The 16148-nt window shown below is 41.7% G+C and overlaps 1 long non-coding RNA gene across 3 annotated transcripts in view; it reads right to left on the bottom strand.

Annotated features, from left to right (window-relative positions):
- The window catches only part of LOC135175068 (uncharacterized), a 144006-nt gene that overhangs the window by 52314 nt on the left and 75544 nt on the right, over nt 1-16148 (bottom strand). For 2 of the 3 annotated variants that reach the window (XR_010302200.1, XR_010302202.1), the window contains one exon: nt 10430-10598. This is a non-coding gene — a long non-coding RNA (uncharacterized LOC135175068). Of the gene's footprint in view, nt 1-10429; nt 10599-16148 lie in introns of those variants that run through there. The other variant, XR_010302201.1, reaches the window with a different exon arrangement.

Raw genomic sequence — 16148 nt, forward strand, 5'->3', positions numbered from 1 at the left:
ATGGACTCAGATGAACTGTAAACAGAGGAGCCTGTAGACAGCTTTCACTTGACACCAGCTACAACACTATCTATGAGTCTTTGGCTATATCTAAAATTAAAGCAGCACATTCTTCCCAAATATTTTGCTAGGCAGTAGAAATTATTACTGCTTTCTTCTAAGAAAATCCTACCAGCAATATAAGTGCTGGTGAATCTCTCCACGTCCGGGCACCGCACTGTGTTCAGTGACCTGACGAGAGGCCTGCCTGATGCTGCTGGGATTCCCAGCACCCAAAAGCATGCAAGACCATCTATGCTTTTATTGATTTTTTCTATCTCGTGTTAGCTCTGTGAAGTGGTAATTTAAAGAATGTCGTTGTGGTGGGATAGCCTTGGCTATCAGCCTAAGGGCCACATAGCTGCTCACTCACTCGCACCTTTCCTCAAAGGATGGGGGAGAAAATAGGAAGCAGAGAAGCAAGAAACTTTATGGAAAAGACAGGGACATCACTTACTAATTGCCATCACAGAAAAGAAACAAAAAAAATCAGCTTAGGAAAACTAATTTATTGCCAATTAAAATAAAAATGTAATGACTAATTCAGGTAGCGAGACCAATACTAAACCAATATCTTCCCTTCCCCTTTTTGCAGGTCTAATTTCACTTCCAACTCCTCTCCCTACCACAAGTAGCAGAGGGAGGTGGGGAGTGGGGCTTATGGTCGCTATAGAGAGGTTTCCCTCTGTTGCTTTCCTTCTTCACACTTTTCCCTTTGCTTTTCATGATCACTTCCACAGGCTGCAGTGAGTTTCTGATACAATGCATAGAGCACCTCCTCCACTCCTCCTCTGACCTTGTGTTTCCTCTGCTGGTTTTAACTCCTTTTTGCTCCCTCATCCTCCTTTCCTGTCAGGCATTTTCTTCCCTTTTTAAAATTCATTATCACAGCAGGAGTCTCCAGCATAGCTGAGAGGCTCAGCTGTGCCCTGCAGTGGGTCACTTGGAGCCAGCTGAAACCATCTGTATCCAGCACTGAGCAGCCCTGGCACTTCCTCACAGAGGTCGACTTGCAGCCCTCACTGCCAGCACCTCTCCATGGACATCCAACTCAACCTTAGACAGCTTGAGTGCCTGTCTCACAAATAGGATGAACTCTTGTATGTGATGAGTTACACCCCCACACCTATAGGTGCCTCATTACATGTTTCTATTTTCCATATCCTCTTTTGGACCAGGAATACAAAGCCTCATGTGAAGTATTTGGTCTCTTGAATGAGAAGGAGAGAGATTAGGATCTACTTAGTAGTAAAAATGCAACCATTTTATTGTGCAGAATTTATAGGAAAATATCTGACAACCATAACAGCACTTTACCTATCAAACAATTGGGCAACTTCTTCTAGTGAGCAAGCTGGGAAGATATATGCATCTTGAATTACTATTTCTGTGGCTACTCAGAAAATATCTATATACACACAAAAGAACAAGTAAAGATATTAAGAATGGTGGGAATATAAACACATTAGGCTTTTTCTTTCTTCATGATCATAAGCCCAAAGAAAGGAAAAGAGTGGCTCCATTTCCTTCATTTGCTAGTATTTTCCAGAGTAGTTTTTGTTCAGTAACATTATAGTTAGCACATTATATCTGGCAACTTGATTCATTGCAGCTATTTGCCTTATCAGTCAAAACTGTCAAGATCTGTCTTTCTTCTTTCACAAGACAGGAAAATTGAATGCTGGAAGTCTAAGTTCTTTTTATAAAAGCAGTGGTATATAAATTAGTTTAGTGTCATGTGCTTTTGGTAGAAGTAATGCATCTGGTAATGACCAGATGCATTAGATTATCCATATGGATTATTAAAGGGCCGACTAAGATTTTAGATCTTTACTGTCCACAGAAGCTGTTATGTGAATGTTTAACTCACTTGAACATCTAAGTCCTATTCTGCAGATGTTTTTCTCTTGTCCTACACCTTTTATCCTATATTTTGTTCTTGTCCATGTAAGCAGCATGCAACAAATGAGCCATAAAGGTAAGAAGGAACTGATCACAACATCAGGTTCAGGGTCTACACCCAGCAAAGTCCAGTAACTGAATTCACACACTAATACACTCAGTATACATTCATGCACGCTCATAAATCTGACATCCTGGTTGGAGTCTGTTACAGACCACCCAACCAGGATGAGGGAACAGATGAGATATTTTACAAACAGTTGGAGGCTGTCTCAAGATCTTCAGATCTTGTCCTTGTGGGTGACTTTAACCTGCCAGATATCTGCTGGGAACTTAATTCAGCAGAGAGGAGGCAGTCCAGGAGATTTCTGGAGTGCATGGAGGACAGCTTCATGACCCAACTGTTAAACGAGCCTACTAGGGGTCAAGCTCAGCTTGACCTGCTGCTCTCCAACAGAGAAGGGCTGGTAGGAGATGTGATAGTGGGAGGCTGCCTGGGGTGTAGCGATCACGAGTTAGTGGAGTTTTCAATATACAGGGAGGTAGGGAGGCACTTCAACAAAACCTACACCTTGGACTTTAGGAGGGCAAACTTCAATTTGCTCAAGGAACTTATTTCCAATGTCCCCTGGGCAGCAGTTCTTGAGAACAAAGGGGTCCAGGATGGTTGGACTTACTTTAAACAGGAGCTCTTGAAGGCACAGGAACTGGCAGTTCCCACGTGCCGAAAGATGAGCCGCAGGGGGAGGCGACCAGCCTGGATGAGCAAAGAGCTCCTGAAGGAAGTGGGGGAGAAAAAGAGGGTGTATCGCCTCTGGAAGGAGGGGAAGGCTTCTCCTGATGTGTTTAAGGAGGTAGCCAGACTATGTAGGAGAAAAATTAGAGAGGCTAAGGCTCAGCTAGAGCTTAGGCTGGCCACTTCCGTGAAAGCTAACAAAAAACACTTTTATAAATTTATCAATGCTAAAAGGAAGGGCAAGAAGACCCTCCACTCCTTACTGGACCGGGAGGGGAACACTATAACTGATGATGAAGCAAAGGCAGAGGTCCTGAATGCCTTCTTCGCCTCAGTTTTCAACAGTAAGGAGAGAGGAGGAGGAGGCAAATGGCCTCTTAAACTGGGGGATGGGGTCGGGGAGCGGTGTGTTCCCCTGGAAATTCATGAGGAATTAGTTCAGGACCTGCTGAGCCATCTGGACACCCACAAGTCCATGGGACCAGATGGGATCCATCCCAGGGTGCTGAGAGAGCTGGCAGCTGAGCTGGCCAAACCACTCTCCATCATTTTCCAGCAGTCCTGGCTCACCGGAGAGGTCCCAGGAGACTGGAAAATGGCCAACGTGGTCCCCATCCACAAGAAGGGTCGGATGGAGGAACCTGGGAACTACAGACCCGTCAGCCTGACCTCAGTGCCAGGGAAACTGATGGAGCAGGTTCTCTTGGGGCCAATAACTGCGCACCTGAGGGATGGCAAAGATCTCAGGTCCAGCCAGCATGGGTTTAGGAAGGGCAGATCCTGCCTTTCTAACCTGATCTCCTTCTATGATCAGGTGACCCGCTTGGTGGATGTGGGGAGGCCTGTGGATGTAGTCTATCTGGACTTCAGCAAGGCCTTTGACACTGTCCCCCACAGCAAACTGCTGGCTAAGCTGTCAGCCCGCGGCTTGGATGGTAACACTCTGTGCTGGGTTAGGAACTGGCTGGAGGGCCGGACACAGAGAGTGGTGGTGAATGGTGCCACATCCAGCTGGCGGCCAGTCACTAGTGGTGTCCCTCAGGGATCAGTGCTGGGCCCCATCCTCTTTAACATCTTCATAGATGATCTGGATGAGGGCATCGAGTCAGTCATCAGCAAGTTTGCAGATGACACTAAGCTGGGGGCAGAAGTGACTGAGCTGGAGGGCAGAAGGGCTCTGCAGCGGGACCTTGACCACCTGGACAGATGGGCAGAGGCCAATGGGATGGGGTTCAATAGCTCAAAGTGCAGGGTGCTGCACTTTGGCCACAACAACCCCATGCAGAGATACAGGCTGGGGTCGGAGTGGCTGGAGAGCAGCCAGACAGAGAGGGATCTGGGGGTACTGATTGATACCCGCCTGAACATGAGCCAGCAGTGTGCCCAGGTGGCCAAGAGGGCCAGTGGCATCCTGGCCTGCATGAGGAATGGTGTGGTCAGCAGGAGCAGGGAGGTCATTCTGCCTCTGTACTCTGCACTGGTCAGACCACACCTCGAGTACTGCGTTCAGTTCTGGGCCCCCCAGTTTAGGAGGGACATTGAGATGCTTGAGCGTGTCCAGAGAAGGGCAACGAGGCTGGTGAGAGGCCTCGAGCACAAGCCCTACGAGGAGAGGCTGAGGGAGCTGGGGTTGTTTAGCCTGGAGAAGAGGAGGCTCAGGGGAGACCTTATTGCTGTCTACAACTACCTGAAGGGTGGTTGTGGCCAGGAGGAGGTTGCTCTCTTCTCTCAGGTGGCCAGCTCCAGAACAAGGCGACACAGCCTCAGGCTGCGCCAGGGGAAATTTCGGCTCGAGGTGAGGAGAAAGTTCTTCACTGAGAGAGTCATTGGGCACTGGAATGGGCTGCCTGGGGAGGTGGTGGAGTCGTCGTCCCTGGGGCAGTTCAAGGCAAGGTTGGATGTGGCACTTGGTGCCATGGTCTAGCCTTGGGCACTGTGGTAAAGGGTTGGACTTGATGATCTGTGAGGTCTCTTCCAACCTTGGTGATACTGTGATACTCCAGATCCCAGAGATTCCCATTTATATGTCACAGGAAGTTTTTCATTTCCCCCACAGCATAATGTCAAGCAACAGTTTTTCTAAACATTTAATGGAAAGAGCAGGCCAGAATATATCTGAATGTCTAGAGGTTGTATCAGATCAAATCTCCAAGTTATTTTACGTTCAGCATTTCAGCCTTCTTCATTCTTCTGAGTATGTTCTGGCTCCAAGGGAACATTTCACAAAGTCCTGTGTGCTCATTTGAATTTGCCTTTCAGACTCACTTGAAATTAAAATTAATGGTGCCAAAAGTGTATAAACACCCTACTCTCTTCATGCTTCCCCTCAATGATCATCACTGTATACTGAGTGTGCTTTGCTATTCTTTGAAGCTTAGTGGCCCTTGTAAATACATCTCCCCTTATGAGATCAAGGCACAAGGTTGTTCAACTATTAGTTATCTCCAAAGTTAGCAATAAATAAATGATACACAGCGCAGCTATATGCATGCAGTGTTTGAGAATGACTCCACTACCTAACAACACACAGTCAGCATCCCAGACTTGTCTTCCCCAGAGACTTGCTCTCTTGCTATTTCAGTTAAATATAATAATGTGTTATTAAAATAGCTTTGCATTTTGTTCCCCAACCCCAAAAATCCTTCAACTTGTTTGTTTGGTGTTTTAGTTATTTTCAGACTACTTTTTGAAGAGCAAGTGAGAGGCAATATTTACTCTTATACATCAACCATAGTGCTTAACAAAGAACAATTAATAATTTCTTCCTTTTTTTTTTTTAAATTCTATCAGAAATGCTAAACTTTATCACTTTCCCCCAAGTCATATATTCTGTCTTTTGTAGGTCTGCTATCTAACTTGCTCTTCAGGACTGGAAAAGAGCAGTCTTTCACTGGTCTCTTTTTCTGAACATGTGGTAGAAATCTGTGTAGATTTATGCAAAAAGAACAAAAAAGTTCTTCGTATGCAGACTGACATACATTATACACTTGTAAGTCTCTTCCACCTACACCAGAACAATAGAGAGGACCAGAGAGGTTGTGGAGTCTCCTTCGCCGGAGTCATTCAAAACCCAGTTGGACACATTTCTGTGTGACCTACTCTAGGCAATGCTGCTCTGGCACAGGAGTTGGACCAGATGATCTTTAGAGGTCACTTCCAACCCCTAAAGTATTGTGATTCTGTGATTCTCTTATTAGTGTCTAACCACATCATATTCAAAACCTGTTACACAGATGCTTACTTTACAACAAAATAAACAACAATATTAACAAATGCAGCTAAAGATAGCATTATCTGATGGAAACTCAACAGTATACAAGAAGAAATAAAAATGCATTGCATTTCACAGTGCTTTTAAGTCTCGAATTGCTCCTCCTACAACATCCAAAGTGTAAATTAGCATTTAATTTTTCAGTCACAGCAGTCTGAGCTTGAGCCATGACTTCCAAAGAGGAGCACGTCTAATGCAGAAAACGTGCTAAAGGAAAACTCAAAGAGGACTGGGAAACTGAATTAGTTGTGTGTCAGTGGTATTTACTAAGCCACAATAGTGCATAATATTTGGGTTATTTAAACAAGATAAATTGCTATTACAAACAGAAGGGTTAATATGCAAAAAACAAATGAACACAATGGAGCATGCATATGCTGTACAGCACAGGTGACTGGAATCACCTTCCATATGAACAGCTTTTGCATGTATTGATGAGATTAATGTTTGAGGCATAGTGAATGTGAATTGTTTGCCTGGAAACTAAACTGCCTCAAGTTACCAGGAACAGGCTCTAAATGCCTCCATGCAATCAGCCTGCATAGCCAGCGCAATGTTGTGCTAAGACTGCATATTGCAAGACATCCTGCCTACACAGGAAAGTCTCCTGCCAAGATGGGAAGTTCTGGACACACAGATCTTCCAGAGAAGCCAAAGGACAAGGTCAGAGATTGTCTGCCTCCTTTCCCCAGGTTGTGAAGCCTGGGAAGAATCAGAAGTCTCAGCAGCTGGCAAGACAGTAACAGAGTTACCTGAAAGCTTTTGGGTACTGTCTAAAGCTGTAGCTAGCCCTGCAAGATGGGAAATAATATTTTATGAGTAAATACTTAAAGCCTCTTGTAATTCACCATAGCCTGCTGCTATAAGGAGAAAGGAGCTCCTTGAGTCCGTCTAGTGGACAAGCAGTATATATTGACTGCAAGCAGTATATTGACCACAGGAACCTTCTCTTCTAGTTCAATTAATGTTTATAATTTTTGCAAGTTATTTCTAGATCTAGTTATTCCTCTGTATAACATTTCCATGACCATGCAAAGAGCTGACTATTATTAAAAAATTAGTGGTCAGGGGTGGTGAGAGTTTCAAATATCAAAATTAATAAACAATATTAATTATGGAAAAATATCATCTTGCATTAATTAATTACCCCTCCATTACAATGTGTTGTACAGGAAAATATTTAAGGATATCTGAGAAGTAATATGAAAGTAAAAACACAGAAAGTTATTAAAACAAGTTTCTAAGAGACTTTGCATTTTGCAGGAAGTCTTTTAGTTGCTTAGAGTAACACAGAGTGCTGAGGAAGAAATGAATCAGCCAAGCAGCTTGGCTGTACAGATTTATAGGCTACTTCTGAGTAATATATGGTTTGTTCACTGTCTCTTTGCTATGCATTATCTAACAGTGCTAAGTCTTCTTAATTAAAGAGATGATCCTTTAACTGTGAAATCCATATTCCATTATTTTCTCTATTTATTACCCAACTTATTTTAAATATAACTCTCAAATTTCACTTCAGGTTGATTATTAGTTTTATCAAGGGATGTCTTGCAAAACTTCCCTTGAAGGAGAAAACTTATTAGATAAAATTAAATTACCTCTTTGGAGGGGGATAATTAGGCTTTTTAACAAAAAAAGGTATGTTGGCATAAAACAGTAACACAAATACTGAAGTAAACGTATGTTGTGGGGGAAGGGAATTAATGGGGCCAAGTGAAGAATTATAAAAATAGAATTATTTTATTTTCCTGGAAACCCACCACCCAACTACATACAAAACTTAGTTTGGGTTTATTTACAGATTCAGTTTGATCAGGAATTTCTTCAAAAAGGATATTGTAGATAAATGTAGAGAATGTCAGGAAATGGAAAAGCCTAAACTATAAACACAGCTTTACCCCACTATTAATCAGGCTAAGCAGAAGATTAAGGGAATAGCAGGTCTTACTCACAGAGGTGAAATAGGTATTCGACAGTGATCCCTTGTTGAAGGAGCAGCCTTCTAATGCTGCAAGCAATATCTAATAGTGTATGTCCAGGCAGCAGAGTTCCAAGGTGAATGGTAAAGCTGCCAAACTGAGAAATGTCTCAAGCACTTCTTCCATGAGTGAGATGATTGTGGAATGATGCTGCCTCAACAGTGGCAGGGGAGAGCCCAGACTGCACAGCCAGAAAGTTGGCTGCCAATATGGTCTGAGAGGGGCCAGTCTGTATGCCGCTGGCAGCTCTCTCAAAGGACCCCAGGGCTTGCCAAGCCTGCAAGTTTGCACAGAAGGGTGCAAAAGTGGGGAGAACCATCAAAAAGCAGAGACAGGGTAAAATAGAGAGACGTGCAAAAGGTAGGAGCCATCCAAAAGCATGAATGGTCCAGTCACAGCAGGAACCTGTCCTGTTGGGCAATCTGTCAGGAGCTCTTTCAAGGTGGCACTTTCAAGATGGGAATCTTTTCACCTTCTCCCTTGCTCTGTTTATACTTTTCTAGCCAAAGTGTCCATTTACCATTTTATACTGGGTACAAAAACCCAGCCAACCACCAGCCCAACTCCAGTGTGGGCTGCGGGCTTCCACATGAGTCAGCCCACACACGGCAAGGTGCCTTTTGCTGTTCCCTCTTCAAGACTTCAGGGCAGGGGTGGGGGAAGCAGTTTTTGCACCTTCTTCTCCCATTCAAGCCCATGGGGAGGTGGGGTGGGGGGAGAAAAAAAGAATTTAAGGTACCCTGGAACAACATAAACCATCATAAAACTTTCTTACATCCTGATTTAGCTTTTTTTCATGCATATTTTCAGTACATTTCTGAACAAATATGTTTTGAAATACATATGGTTAAACTTCTGACATCAAGTTCTTATGAGAGCTCTCTACTGACAGCATGGTATCATTACATTGAATACATGGATGTCCCTTCAGGACACTAACCCACACTCAGGAAAATACAGAGTAATCACCACAACATAATTTCCTAAAACTTGTATGAGTGGGGTTCCTTCTATATTATTAAGGAAATGAAGTGTTAATTGCCCTGCAAGTTAAGCTAACTCTAAAGGAGAAATAACTGTCCTCCAGTCTTTCTTTTCAAATCAAGGCCTTTCCTGAGAGCACTGAGTTGCCAGTGAGACACTCCTGTGCTGGGCACAGGCAGGAGATCTGCAATTTTTTCACTTTCTTTTTTTCCCTATACAGATAGGGAGGAATTTATAGATTAAGTCAGGAGTTTGTGAAGGTTTGGGTCTTACCCACCCTCCCCCACTCTTATGAAATCACCCAGACTAGGCTCAGCCAACTGGAAGTTAAGGAATGAAGCTTTATATTTACAGCTTACCATACTATAAAGCAGATATTTGCAATATTTACAGCTATATGCAGAAATATACAAGTTAAAGGTAAAACAGAAACACAACACCCCTCCCAGAAATCATCCCCAGAAGGGGCTCCCAACCACCCTTCCACCTTCTTTCCACCCCTCTACCTTATCCCAGAGTTTGATCGAGGTGAGGTTGGAGGATCAGCAAGGGAGATTAAAAACAGAATCAGTTGGGTTATATAGCAAAAGGGCCAGGGAGAAAGCACAGGCACTGACAGAGACACACACACACACAGAGTCTTATCTATATCTATGTTCTTGTTTTTATACATCTCAGCAAGCCTGTGAGTGAAGTAGACATCACCATTGTTTTCACAACCTATAATCTAATTTCTCTCATTAAATTATACCAATTTGCCTCAAACTAGCACAGAGTTTAATTAGAAACGGGACTCATATACCATCATAGAGATGCACTATGAACACTTCTCTCACTTATCAGGGACACAGCACAGCTGATGAGCAAGAGTGACATGCATAATCCTTATTCACAGAAAAGGTCAAGGTAAATCTCATGCAATACAGTGACAGTGTTTGTCATGGCTGGAAGTCAGAGCTGTGGAAACAGGAAATGTTAACTGACTTGACAATTTGTGTTTGCTCAGCTCAGTCATGAAGTCAACACGGTGTATTTCAACAGCACCTACCAGTCAATCAGCCAAGCAGGCCATAAAAGGCACATCTCATTTCCCTCCTGTTTGCACCAGTTATCTGGTAAAATAATACTAAGTAGTAAGACAAGGCAAAAATAATCCTTGCAAGTAACCTCCACGTTTTTTGAATGAAAATATGTGATATTTTTAATTTAGAGCATGTGGCAAGATCACTAGAAATAGACTGGAACTCCACAAGCACAAGCTTGGAGGCTAAGTTCCTTAAAGGAAATTTCTCTGCTAGATATAAGGCAGGAAGAGAAAATGTTCTTGCTAAAATCTGTGCATTAATCTTTCTCATCTGTGGATATATCTACATCGTATAACAAGGGTAGATACATGCACTAACAAGGAGTGCAGTTAAAGCATATGGCACCTTTTTTATTTAGCCAAGGCCCAGAATGAAAAATATAATGCAATTCCTATTGAATTCTGTTTGTATGATTGAAGAAGTGAAACAAAGATACACTAACCTTGTTTTCTTTATTTAGGAAGGTAAACTCCTTGGTTATGTTTTTCCCCCACAGGGAATGAAACAGCATTTCTTCATGAACACTTATTAAATCTCTTTCTTGCAGCAGGCCTTGACTTCTTCCTTTCTTGTATGAGAAAGTGTTCAGAAGCCATCTCCTCCTTGTAGAGAAGGAAAAAAAAATATATATTAGATCTCTTTTGTGGAAATTCTCCTTCTTTTGCCCCATGTGCTCCATTCTTTAAACTCATGGCTCATAACTCTTAAAAAAGCTGTTAAGACTTTTAGTTGTGTGCTCCATTCCCTTTTTGAAGAGCACCATTTAGCCAGTTGCCACTTATTTCATCTGCCTGGTTTTGTGAGTAGTTTTCCTTTTATTCCATTTAGTTTAGAAGAGTCTAATGTGCTGTTCTAACTGATTACATACTTGCAGGAGTTTAATGTGCTGCTCTGAGGGCATAGCGGCAGAGGTTTCCTGACTCAGAGCTGCTAGCCTATACTTTTGCACACTCCTCTGACCCCATCTCAAAAATCTTGTAAACTTCAAGCAAAGTTTTTATCACAAAAGAAAAGTTTACTTTACTTTAATTTTCCTACTCTTACTCTTTTCCTCTTTTTATTAAAAAAAAATAAAATCTGTTATGTTCCTGAATGAATTAGCAGAGAAAGTTCTGCTGTGTTTTTTGGGTGTGTGTCACTGTAAATACTGGGATTTATCTTTTGCCTATGAGCATCCCCTACTGTTCCTCTTAGAATGATCTGCTCACCTAACTAGGGTCATATATGCAACAAAGACACTAATAAATACTAATTCAACAATATATATATACCATAACAGCAACAACAATGTAATGTAATCTATATAATAATAAATCTATTATCCCAAAATCTATTATTATGGGCCCAAATAATGAAACTGTGAGAGTCAAACTCTCCAAAAGGAAATGAGAAAATGTTCAGCAAATGTAACCAAGGGAGTTTGTATTAATCAGAAGTTCAATTCAGAAGTGCTGGGAGTAAATCTTTCTATAAGGAATCAATAAACAGTAATAACCGTGCCTTGAAGGTTTATGCTTTTACACTAGTTACTGTAAGAGTCATTAAATAGCCTTAGTAATATTTCTTCTATAAGTAGGACCTTGCTCCCCAGATGGCTATGATATTGCAGATCAAAACAAACAACCTTCTTCTGGTGCTTTTGTTCTGTCATCCTGCCTGCTTTGAAACACTTATATATATATATAAGCCAAATACATATGAGATTTGCCAGTGCAATACACTGAGACCTGCAATAGAATTTTCCTAATGAGATTTAAACCTATATTCACAGTCTGAAAACAAATTTCATTAGTCAGCAAGGCCTAGACATTTTTCACTTCAGTTTTGGAATTATAATCCTGACAATCCCTAAAAACTTGCAGCAGAATTTTCTAAACATAGAATGATATCTAGATTTGGACCCAATAGAATTCTAATATGTCATTTCAATACTGGCCAAGCAAGAATATCTAAAACTTTATTCCATTTTAGGTATGCCCTTGCTACCATACCAAAATTAACTTCAAGCCCACAAAAACCAGAAGATACTCTTTCAAAATTGTTTTTCAATTGTAAGGAGAAATCAGCTAGCCCAAGACTGACTATTCCATAGTTTTATTGTTAGGACACAGCATAAACTGCTGTGTGACTCCCATTTCCACAATTTTTGACCAGTCGAGTTGCTGTCTTCATGAAGATCAAGTGTTTGTGGTTTCTCATGTAAGTCAACACTGCCTCCATGATGTATGCTTTAGCCTAGTTATTTTAATGTCATTTTATCCTCTTATGTATCCTAGACGTATAATAGGTATGACAACAACAAAAATCTTGAAACTAAACTGGCTACCTTTACATCAGTCAGAACTAACATGCATGGTCATGCCTTTGACCAAGACACCAGAGGACAACTGTGATGATTAAGGTTACTTACAGTTGAACAAGGCTATATAAAGAATTCTTCCTTTCATGCAATCCATTAAACAATTGATCAAAAAAAAGTTTCACTTAGATTTAGATGAAGTTCAATATGTTTTATCACAAGAGTTGTAATCAGCACTGCTCTTTTCAATGTTGCTATTATTATACAATATATGCTTATATAGTGCCAGTTTAAGCCATTAAATTTTCCCCTTCTAATTTTTCTTCAGAATTTCTGTTATATACCTCATAAAAAGTAAAAAAAAAAAAAAAAAAAGATGAAAGCAGCTGAAATAATTTGAAGTGTTTGTACCTCTAAATATAGTAATAATTTAAAGCCCTTTTCTCTTGAGTTTAGAAGTAATGCACTGGCGTCAGACATCCCAAAACATAATACCAAGGTTATGAAGGTTTGAATTAGGATGCTAAGCTGTAAGCTTACTTGATTTCCTTTAATGCTTTGCCATACAAAACAACAATAATTTTAATTACACAGTGTCAAACACTGTGTTCACGTGCCCCAGTTTTTTATGTCTGAGTCATCTTGTAAACACCACCATGCAGAGAAATCAGCATTTTCAGGTGACTCATGTGTCCTATCTTAGACAACTATCTTAGGAAAATTAGCATATCCTCATAAGCTGCTCTTTTCTCTGGATGGATTAACATATGGTTCTGGTTACTTAGACATGAAAGTCTAACGCTTTTAAGTCGAAAATTAGGTGGAAATTAAACCTGCCTATTCTCTTCTCAGTATGAGCTTTAGTAACATGTCTGCTAAAATAGATTTAAACATGGTTAGATCAAACAATCATGAATAAATATGTGCGTGCAACATTCAAGTGCTATCCATACCAGTACTTCTTGACACTCCAAAAATCTCTTTAGATAGACTGAACTGGAAATGCTAACACAGGTACTTGATAGGACTATGCAGCCAGTGTATGTACTGCATGCTGTGCTATGGAATTTCAACTACTGTGTAAAATCTTTGAAAATGGCCTGCTTTGGACCATAATCAAGCAAAATTTCATCTGTTTCTCCTGCCTGATGGAGGATTGTTGACAGAGCTAAACTGGTTCAGTCACAGCTTTGCTTAGTGAAGTGCTGAAAACTTCATAGATGGAGACTTCTTGTCTCTCTAAAGACCTTTTTCCCAATCTGAGCTACCATTCTAATGAAGATTTGTTCCATAATCTGCACCCTGATCCTCTCAACCTATAACATATGGCTGCTGTACTATTTACTACTGCCACTACCAAAAAGAGTATGACTTCACCATCCTTGTCACTCAGTTAGCTTCAGGGTGCAATGATAAACTCATGCCAGTGTCAGCGTACATCCATGTCACATGCTTTGTGTATACTAATGAAATGGAGGACATCTCTGCTTTCCTCTATTTTAAAGAACAAAACAAAAAGATAAATTGAGGGCTTACAAGGAGAAGATGAGCAGTGGCAGTTTGGAGCTTCATTCTCTTGCTGAGTTCTTCAATATAAAATCTTTGCTAGAACATATTCTTTTGAGACTTTGTGATTTTTCTGATTGAACACTCTAAACCAATTTGCAATTAAATATATCTGTTTCAGAAGTGAGGAAGATTGATGAAGCATGAGTTAGTAAGAATTAGTTTGCTAAACTTGGCTATGTGTTATATTACCAGCATCTTGCGTAGGCCTGCTGCTATTACTGCTGTTAATTCCAATTCTGACATAAATACAGAAGAGAAAGTTTGTTTTTTTTCCTTGACAATGACAGTAGTTTGCACAGCAAATAACATTTATTCTAGTTCAAGGCTCAACATTTTGAATGTACCAAACAGTACTTGTTCTAAGAGCGAAGAATTCTAACAAGCTCCTGAACCTGAACAAAATGTTGTAGCAGCTGCAGGTAGTATGATTCTATAAGATTGCTGTCATGTAGGAACCAAAAAAAAACAAGACCATAAAATAAGAAAATTGAAGATATGTCTGCCCTTAAAATGTAAGCCTTATGAGTGGCATACATTTGTGGTGAATAGTCCGAAAGGGCATAAAATCACAGTATCAGCAAGGTTGGAAGAGACCTCACAGATCATCAAGTCCAACCCTTTACCACAGAGTTCAAGGCTAGACCATGGCACCAAGTGCCACATCCAATCCTGCCTTGAACAGCCCCAGGGACGGCGACTCCACCACCTCCCCGGGCAGCCCATTCCAGTGTCCAATGACTCTCTCAGTGAAGAACTTTCTCCTCACCTCCAGCCTATATTTCCCCTGGTGCAGCCTGAGGCTGTGTCCTCTTGTTCTGGTGCTGGCCACCTGAGAGAAGAGAGCAACCTCCTTCTGGCCACGACCACCCCTCAGGTAGTTGTAGACAGCAATGAGGTCACCCCTGAGCCTCCTCTTCTCCAGGCTAACCAATCCCAGCTCCCTCAGCCTCTCCTTGTAGGGCTGTGCTCAAGGCCACTCACCAGTTTCATCGCCCTTCTCCGGACACGCTCAAGCATCATGGGCTTGAGCATGTCCTGTCTCATTTACCTGCCTGTCTGCATTGCAGCCAGAGGCGGGAAAACAGCACAAAGAAACCCAGGCAGCCCAGTCTGGTTTGATCCGGTTGCCTGAGAGGGGTTTCATGGGGCCCACGCCCCTGTGGCATGCAAGGCCTATGTGCCCCCATTTTGGAAGACAACAGCCTGTGGGTTCTGCCATTTTGGGGTCTCCTTGGGTGATTGCCAGAGGTGATTGGGTGCTTGTGTGGCCAATGAGACCATTAGCCTCGGCCATTACCCTATAACTGGGGGTGCACAGGGGAATAAGGAGCTTGCCTGCTCCTTCCTTCCTCGCTCACCTGCCGCTCGCCTGCCCCTCGCCTCAGCTGCCTCAAGCCGCCTCAAGCTGCCTCAAGCCGCCTCAAGCCGCCTCATCCAGCAGCTGATTGCACTTTGCAGCCCAGGTGGAATTCGCCGCAGGACTTCTGTTGAATGTTTTCCTGCCTATGTTTTGGGCCACAGCCATTAGGACTAGTGAGTATTCTTAACTCTTTGTTCAAGCTGCTAAAGGATTCTAATCAGCCTCACAAGCGGTGAAGGAAGCCGCCAGACTCTCTGCTACAGACATTGTCTGAACCCTTTCCAAACTCCATTGTACAGAGACATTCTGTGACATAGTTCTGCCAACCGCACCCAAGAACTGGTGTGGAGAGTTGGAAATAAGTTTGAGGGAGTTATTTTGTGTCTAATAATAATTTCTTTAATAACTTTTAAATCTGCCTCATTGCATTTTTTCCCCAAACTCAGATTTCAGCTACATTTTATACGTAAATTGGACTTGCATTACACTCAACAACTTTGCTCTTCACAAACATCAGAACGGTACTTTTTTGTCGGAAGTGTTGACATAAACCTTTCATCTCAATGCACAGAAGCTATTATATGCTTTTGTAAACGTTTAGCCTACAGAATTTTGATCATTTTTTCCAGTGAAATGACAGAAATAATTGTAGATTATTTGTCAGACTAATAGCCAAGAGCTGAAAACCACTTTGCTGCTGAGATTATTCCAATGGTTAATTCTCCTTGTTGTGAAAAAAAAATTCCTTCTTGTGTCTAATGAGAATCTTCACAGGACTAACTTCCACCTCTTATTCCTTATCTTTACCATGTGCCTCATTGTAAAAAGAGAATCTCTGTCTTCTTTTTAGCCACCCTTTAAATATTGGAACATGTTATCCCTAAGCCTTCTTTTCTTAAAGGTTCTTTACTGACTTTGGACATG

Source organism: Pogoniulus pusillus, chromosome 4 (assembly GCF_015220805.1).
Source record: "Pogoniulus pusillus isolate bPogPus1 chromosome 4, bPogPus1.pri, whole genome shotgun sequence".
Lineage (NCBI taxonomy): Eukaryota > Metazoa > Chordata > Aves > Piciformes > Lybiidae > Pogoniulus > Pogoniulus pusillus.